Source organism: Helianthus annuus, chromosome 5, assembly GCF_002127325.2.
Source record: "Helianthus annuus cultivar XRQ/B chromosome 5, HanXRQr2.0-SUNRISE, whole genome shotgun sequence".
In the NCBI taxonomy this organism is placed as follows: Eukaryota; Viridiplantae; Streptophyta; class Magnoliopsida; order Asterales; family Asteraceae; genus Helianthus; species Helianthus annuus.
The window spans coordinates 76,039,534-76,047,508 of record NC_035437.2 but is presented as its reverse complement, the minus strand read 5'-3'; the positions used below and the strand labels follow the sequence as shown (position 1 = coordinate 76,047,508).

General features: G+C 31.8%; 1 long non-coding RNA gene across 1 annotated transcript; it reads left to right on the top strand.

The window, feature by feature from the left end:
- Positions 1-356: 356 nt before the first annotated feature.
- LOC110938817 lies at positions 357-3,320 on the top strand. Its single transcript, XR_002591716.1, has 3 exons — positions 357-494; positions 1,961-2,046; positions 3,143-3,320. It is a non-coding gene; the product is annotated as an uncharacterized LOC110938817 (long non-coding RNA).
- Positions 3,321-7,975: the final 4,655 nt, after the last annotated feature.

Sequence of the window (7,975 nt, the reverse complement as noted above, 5' to 3'; positions counted from 1 at the left end):
AATGAACAGGTAAAATACCGTTAGTGGTAATATTTACCAGGTGAATATTAGGATTTAAACAAATAATTCTAATATTAATTAAAAGGAGAGTAAATGCTTTGAGAAAAGTAAGTTCATAAGAAGCCCGAGTTAACGGGACTTAAAATAAAGTGGGTTATAATTTCCCCGAACCCACGAAGTTAACTAGGAGTGATTAACCTAGCTAGTAAAAAGAAATATTGTTGGAATTAAGTAGGTTGTGGCCTACTTAATAACCAACTTAAAATTGAGGGACTAAATGTGGTAAACTTGAAACTGATGTTATTTAAAATAACTTAGACAAAAAAAACATACACACACACATAAGTGTGTTTTGGTTGACCAAAAACACAGAGCCAAGAAGGAGTTCCCTTCAAGCCCTAAACTCACAAGAATCCAACGAAATCGAAGATAAATCAAGCTAAAAATTGGGGCTTTTAATAAAATCGTGATCACCAAGCTAAGGGGATCACAAGGTATGTTCAATTCCATCATTTGGTGTTATCTTGAAATTTTGATAAACACTCAAAATTGAAATTCATGCTTGAATGTTGAATGTATGAGTGTTGTTATGTTGAAACCATGTCTAGGAGCAAACCCTAGCTAAAAGTTTGATGATATAGTGATGAATACTATGAAATTGATAATCACCCATATATGTGTTAAGTGGGTTTTTAGAACAAAGTGATCAACACAAGAATTTGTATGCTAGATTGCGAAAAGTTGATGTTATGATGCAAGATTTGATATTGTTCATGAGTGCTAAACTGATTGAAACTTGATTAAAAAGATTAGCCATGAACTAAATAGAAGAGGTATAAAAATCATGCCCACAAGGTGCTTGTTAAAATGCCTAAGTGAAATCGTGTTGTCTACTAGTTTGTATGTAGAGCTTGATTTGATGATTTCATGAGTAGTGGGTTTATGACAAATCTTTGATTTGTATGAAATTAAACATGATGGTGTATGAGAATCACCAAATAGGCTTGAATATATGTTAATTTTAGTTCTAGTTCTTAAATTGACAAAGATGAAGTTGAGAAGACGGTAAAATTAGGATTCATATGATGACTTCTTGAAATAGATGATGTTTTTGACATCTCTTAGGCTACAATCACTGTGTTATAGGTTTCTAACCATTACCAAGAGTTTAATAAGGGTTTTAGCCATCGAAATGGGTTTCATTTGATGGTTTGGGTCGAATTTGAAAGGACCCTAAACATGATTTCCGTAGCTTTTTATATGGATTTTGACTAATCTTAAAAAAAAATCATATAAAATCAACCGTTTATCCGATTTGGGTGTTCTATACCTTTTCGGAAAGCTTACAGAGTAAATTTTTACTGTTTTCAATCATAAGAAACAAACGTGTTTGTCAAATAGGCCAAAAAAGTGAATTAAAACTGTTGTTCAGAAACCTTGAAAGCTGTTTGAAAAAAATGAAAATATAGTTGCTGTGTTGATTTTATTAAATTCATATAAAATCATAGAAAATTCGTTAGAAGGTGTACCTTATATGCTTGCGAAGGTATTGAAGTTTTATATGATCCATCTTTGAACATATTAATCTAGTTTGGACTTTTATGGGTCATAATGGTCAATTAGAACAGCTGTATAGAAAATCGCTGCCCATTAATAATGTCATTATTAATCCAGAAAAAAAGACATGTGATTGCGTATACTTGATTTAGTCATGAAGTGTTTGTTGTTAGGAACAAATAACACTTTACGTGACATGCTTAAAGTGTTCAAAATCACTTACTAACTAGTTCGTATAAGTAACTTGACTAACGGGTCAAACAGTTAGTGATTGGAAAGAGTTATGAAAAAAACAGTTGTTGAATAAATAGCATACTTTGATGAATAAGTGTGTGAATCCATAAGGTGTGATGGTCATGTTAATATTGACTAATCTAATCATCTTGTGGATATGATATGGTAGTTTGACTCTGACAAGCTACGTAGGAGCTTGGAAATGATCGGGTCAAATGGATACAAGTTCAAGTATGAAGCTCGCAAGGATGCAAGGTAAGTAAAGCTTACACCATTTTTTTAGGATACACATTTACTTTATAGATTATAAACACGACCAAGGTTATATCCGAAATATGGGTTCCGACACGAAATGATACGGGTCATGACGAATAAAATGATAAAACCATGTTTAATGGCAAAAAGGGGCGAAATGGGTTAAATAATGAAATGGTAAATACATACCATTCAAATATAAGTGCAAAATGTTTGGTCGTTTAGACTAAAGGGGTCAAATAGTAATGTTAACACCATTTGACGAATAACGACTAACAAGTGCTTGTCGAGTCTAATGCTCACAGGGTAAAACGGCTTATGGAATTTGCGTGGCTATGATTTAGCAAATTATTAAGGCAAGGTATTAAAACGGGTTAATACTTTGACCCGAGCCAGGTACGCGTAAATTTGGTGGAAGATATGTGAATACCTTAATGTAGAAAATTGACGTGTAAAAGGAGAGAGTGGGATTTAAACTTAAATGATTAAATCCTCTCTAACGGGTCAAAATGAAGTATTGTGCATAGCTTGATTATTGGTCGCATAATTCATGAAAATTATAACTCACGAGTTAAAGATTTTGAGATAAGAAACATTCCAAGGTTTTATAACGATTTAGACGCAAGTGGTTTGATAAATCATGAAACGGGTCAAAAGGGTTATAAATGAATTTCAAGCCGAGAGCTTAAAAATCTAGAATTTTGTGCATTCAAATGTCGGGTTGTGACTCCATATGATGGAGAAATAAATTACGATCACGTAGGAAGAAACGGGTCGAAAAACGGATTTGTAGATTGAAAATTATGAAAGTTTAAGTTAATAGTTGGGAAGGATGTATAGCTGGGTAAAATGCAGCTCAACAAAAGGAACCTTCTGTCGAAATGGCACTGTTGCGCTACGTGACCACAAGCCGGGATCTCAGTTGCGTCACGCGACCCTAGTCGCGGCCCGCGACAAAGTGGCTCAAGTCTCTCGCGGTGTGCGAGGGACCTCTGAACTGGCAAAAATCTTTAATTATTGTTATTTTGATCATGGAACTTGTTTTAAATGGTTTTCAAGGCCACATAACTAATGTTTATGTTGGTTTTGAACTTAGGTGAACGTTATGGGTCTCCAGATGACGATCAAGCGAAGAACAAGAACCGAACACATGACTAAACAAAGCTTCCGCATTTGATCTTATTTGTTTATACAAAGTGTATTATGTAAACACTCTTAACTATGTTTGAATATTTTAAACATGTCTAAATACTTTCAATGTAAAAGTTTTTTTAAGTGGCATTTTTCATATAAAATGCTTACTTTAATGATATAGAAATGTTTAAATCGTTAAGGGTCTTACAGTTTTCTAATGCAACCCAGATTTCACGAGTAGAGGGTAAACCAATTATAATTGTAACCACCTCCTTGGATAAGGAGGCGTTGAGAATAATGATGGTGCGATGATCAGCGACCAACCAAGTAAGAAATTCTGGATACACTACTATTTTATCATTGCTTATTACGGTTGTAGAAGGGGCTGGAGAGAGGAACCATTGACATGATCAATGAGGCGCGATCAATGAGGCGCTGATACTTGAGTATGGTAGGCATTTGATGACCCATTCCAGGTAAATGTTGGAGTTTAGTTTGATAGTGATCATATATGGAAGAGACCAAGAGAAGGCAATCAACTGAAGAGGATGGGAAAGGGTAGGAGAAGGAAGGTCTAGGAACCTTGGCTTGATACCATATAATTGTTCACTTAAGGATGCGCATCAAAGGATAGGGCAATGAATATATTGATTTACAACTTACACTTAAGGAATACAAGAATACATGAAATACAAATTGTCCTCTTTATTTTATTTGAAGTGGGTTGCTTGTCTCTCTGGTTTTGTTTGTGATTTTAGGTTTATTCTATTCACGAAAACCAAACTTCAAGTTGATTTTGTATTCACACTCAACAAAATCTAGATTCATATTTAAATTTGAAATAAACAAGACGAATTGCATTAATATGGATTTATTGATCAACAAAACTGACACAGAGTAAGTGAGCTCATCAATCACATGCGCTCATAAGCCCACATCAAGTGATTTCTTGTGGCTAATGAAGCAATGTCAAAGAAAGATTCTCACTTATATATCACTAAAAGGTTTGTCCACTTACCCAGTTATGTAAGATCACTTTTGTTTATTTTTATTGAAGTTTCATATCAAACCCACTACTTTGAGCATGTTGGAAATTCTTTAAATGTGATGAATGGAAATTTAGTGAGATCATTAATATTAAATTTTACATATAGTGACAAACTCTTGAGTAGAGTTATTTATGTCACTTGTTTAATTTTCTATTAGTATAATAAACTTTTCATGTGGTGTATTGATGTCTTTTATGACAATTGATTAGAGATTTTATGGCAAAATTAAGTCTCTAAATGTCTTTTATGACAATTGATTAGAGATTTTATGGCAAAATTAAGTCTCTAATTATGTTGGACTTTTCACCACCCATGACTCTTGCATACTTAGTAGGCTATGTGCCTCTTTTAGAGTAGAGATACAAGAAAGAGAGATGTATGCATGAAGAGTCCTTGGAGAAGAACTACTTGATGACGCATATGTTGGGAACATATAGAGATAAGTTTCTCTACACAATTCAACTACATTTCTATTCTTAGTTTCCAAAAGTTCTAACACTATGATTTTACCCGGTGTAACCTCAGGCGCGTGGCCTTCTCCGGCAGCACAGACTGCTTCGGCTGTTGTACCCTGGGAGACAGACGCGTCGTCTTTGGTAGAGGCGCGAACTCTGTTTTAAGGGAAGCGTGTTGGACACGTGCCTCAGCCACAACCGTCATCATTTGTTTGTTCTTTTTGTAGGAAATTAATATACAAAAAGACATGGTTCAAGACTTCGTTGAAGCATACACAAAGGTTGGAAAACACAACAGAATATACAAGAAGACGCGGTTAAAGCTCTTGTTGAAGACCATAGTTTGAATCAATTTAAATACATATGTTGTATTATACGTTATATTCGTAAGGATTTGTACATGGTACATGTACTATAATTTCCCAAATATGTAAAGAGGATATCTTTACTATTTTTTATTTTTATTTATATAATTTTTATTATTATCATGACCCATGTCCTACGAACTTAAATCAGATTTCGCGAGATTGTGGCTACAATCTTAAAACCTTATTTATAAGGATTTTGGGTTCACGAAAAGTTTTATAATAAAAGAAATATTTTTTAGAGATTATGATCTTATAAATATTTTTTCTTTGGGAAATATGTTTGTAGTACAACTTGTTGTGTTTGGATTTATTGAGATTGAGATACAATCTTAAATCCTATACCGTGGTATAAAACGAATAGTTTTGGTTCAAACGTTTGGTTTTGAAACGATTTTGGAAATCGTTAATTTTTTTAACTTTTGTGTTAGATCGGGTTTATTAGTGTAAACCATACGTTTTTTGTAAACGTTAATTTCTCTAACGTGTGCGTTAGACCGGCTTTATTTTTATAAACAATAACGTTTTTTGTAAACGTTTCATGTTCTAACATGCTTGTTAGAAATGATCATATTATTTATATAGTATGGTTTAAAAATGAGTGTTAAAAATAAGTTTATCTTATATAAACTAATAAGTCTTATAATGATTTTTGTAATCATGTATTTCTACACGAGTGTGTTAGAATTGGGTTATTTACACAAACTAATAAGTTTTATGACGGTTTTTGTAATCGTTTATTTCTAACGAGCTTGTTATAACTTATTTATTGATAAACTTTATGACAATTTTTGTAATTGTTTACTTCTAACAAAAGTGTTAGAAACGGTTTATAAAACCGTTAAATTTAAAAATGATTTTTGTAATCATTTGTCTTCTAACATGTGTGTTAGAAACGTTCATGAAAAGCGTTAGTTTGGAAGCAATTTTTAATTGTTTAGTTTCTGACGCGTGTATTAGAAATGACTTATTTATTTGAACCACATATGTGTTTTTAGCAAGTCGAATTAACATTTTGTGGAAATGTTAATATTTCTAACGTGCGCGTTAGAATTTCTTTCATTTTAACATGATTGTTAAAAATGGTTAAAATACAAATGCTTTGAAATGTTTTATGTAAACATTTTATATAAGTAATTTGTTGTAGCATTGTTTTTAATGCTTTGTATGATTTAGAAATAAAATGTCATACATTGAAGTTAATGTTTGATTGGCTTCAAGGAATTAAATCACCATAAAGTGATGGTGTGGTATTTATATGAATTTAATGAAATTAAAATCATTTACTACACTCTTCATATGGAAGATAAACTCTTAATGAGAGTTTCATGTCAATTTATTAGTTTTTATTAGAGTTTATGTCTCTAATAAAATCTTTAATTAAGTGAGAGTTATCTCCACCCCATGTCTCTTGTATTAAAAGCAGGCTATTGCCTAACTTGATGAGATTGAAAAAAAAAATACAAGAGTAAGAATACAAGAATTAGATCACCATAAAGTGATGGTATAGTTGTGTGTGATTTTATCACTAACTTTAATTTGTGATTTCTAAATCTAAATGGTCATGTTTTATATAAAATGACTTAAATTTTCTAACATGTGTATTAGAAAATGTGTATCACGAATACGAGGTTAGAGATTGTACATTGTATAAGCAATAAGGAATGGAAATGTTTTATGTAAACATTTAATTGCCTATGTGTGCATTAAAAATGATGAGAAATGGTTTATTTTATAAACTGTATCTTTGGAAAAAGTTTTATGTAAACATTCGATTCTATAATATGCTTGTTATAATATTTTTTTTCTAACATGCGTGTTAGAAAATGTTATTTGGTGAAAAACAACTTGGTGTTGTTGTGAACAAATTTAATTGTTCAAGTTTACTACTTAAATGTACTATTTGTAATAACTTGGTGTTGTTTTAAGCATAATTGTCCAAGTTTAAAGTTTCAAGATGAAATGGGGAACTTGTACTTACAAGTGCATGGAGTCTTATTGAGGGAGTACCTCAAGACATGCCATAGGACGATATTATTGAGAAGATTTTAGTCAGATTACAAAGTGTTGAAGATAAAAACACTTTGCTATTTGATGTCTACATATTTTCTATGTTTCCGTTTAAATTTCAAAAGTGATTGACACTTATGATTTAGTTTCCAATGTATTTTATTGTTTAGTGTTCAATATCTTCGGATAACACATGCAATTTTTTACAAAGAAATAAATCACTCATGGTTGTGACGTATAAATTATTTTTGTGGAAAATAATTATAACGTCGGTTATACATTGTTTAAAAGAATATGGTTTTAAGTGGATAGTACAAGAAAATACTTGGACATAAACAACTTGAGACTTGTTACATTGACTAAAAGTCAAAGACAAAACATCAAATGTATAACCACATCATGAATGAGTAATGAAAGAACGTAGTGAGTGTATTGAGATGAAATACACTAACGACATTCATGTCGACATACTTCATTAGAATTCATTGGAAAATCCACAAGTGTGAATTCTAACATATGAAAGTAAAAGTACTATATGTTATTGTATACCTTTAATAAATCTTGGGAGATTTATAAGTAGATGCGTCTACCACTTGATTATTGTTAGATCTATATGGAGATTTTACCTTCATTTGGGAAAACATCCTAAATATACATATCTCCTAATGAATAACAATAGATGTGTGCAGATCACTTATGGCAAAATTATGAATGTCATGTTGTTGAGTGTCGATCTAGTTGACTCTATCTCACACATAATAATGATTGTAGACGAGAAACATTCAACTTGTTGGTGATGAATGTGTTCACCAAGTGACTTGGATTAAGACTTATGTTTAAGTACTTATGAGTCAATGGTAGATTGTTGGAGATCAAAGGTAAACAAGTTATGTCCCTTAAATGAATGATGAAATTT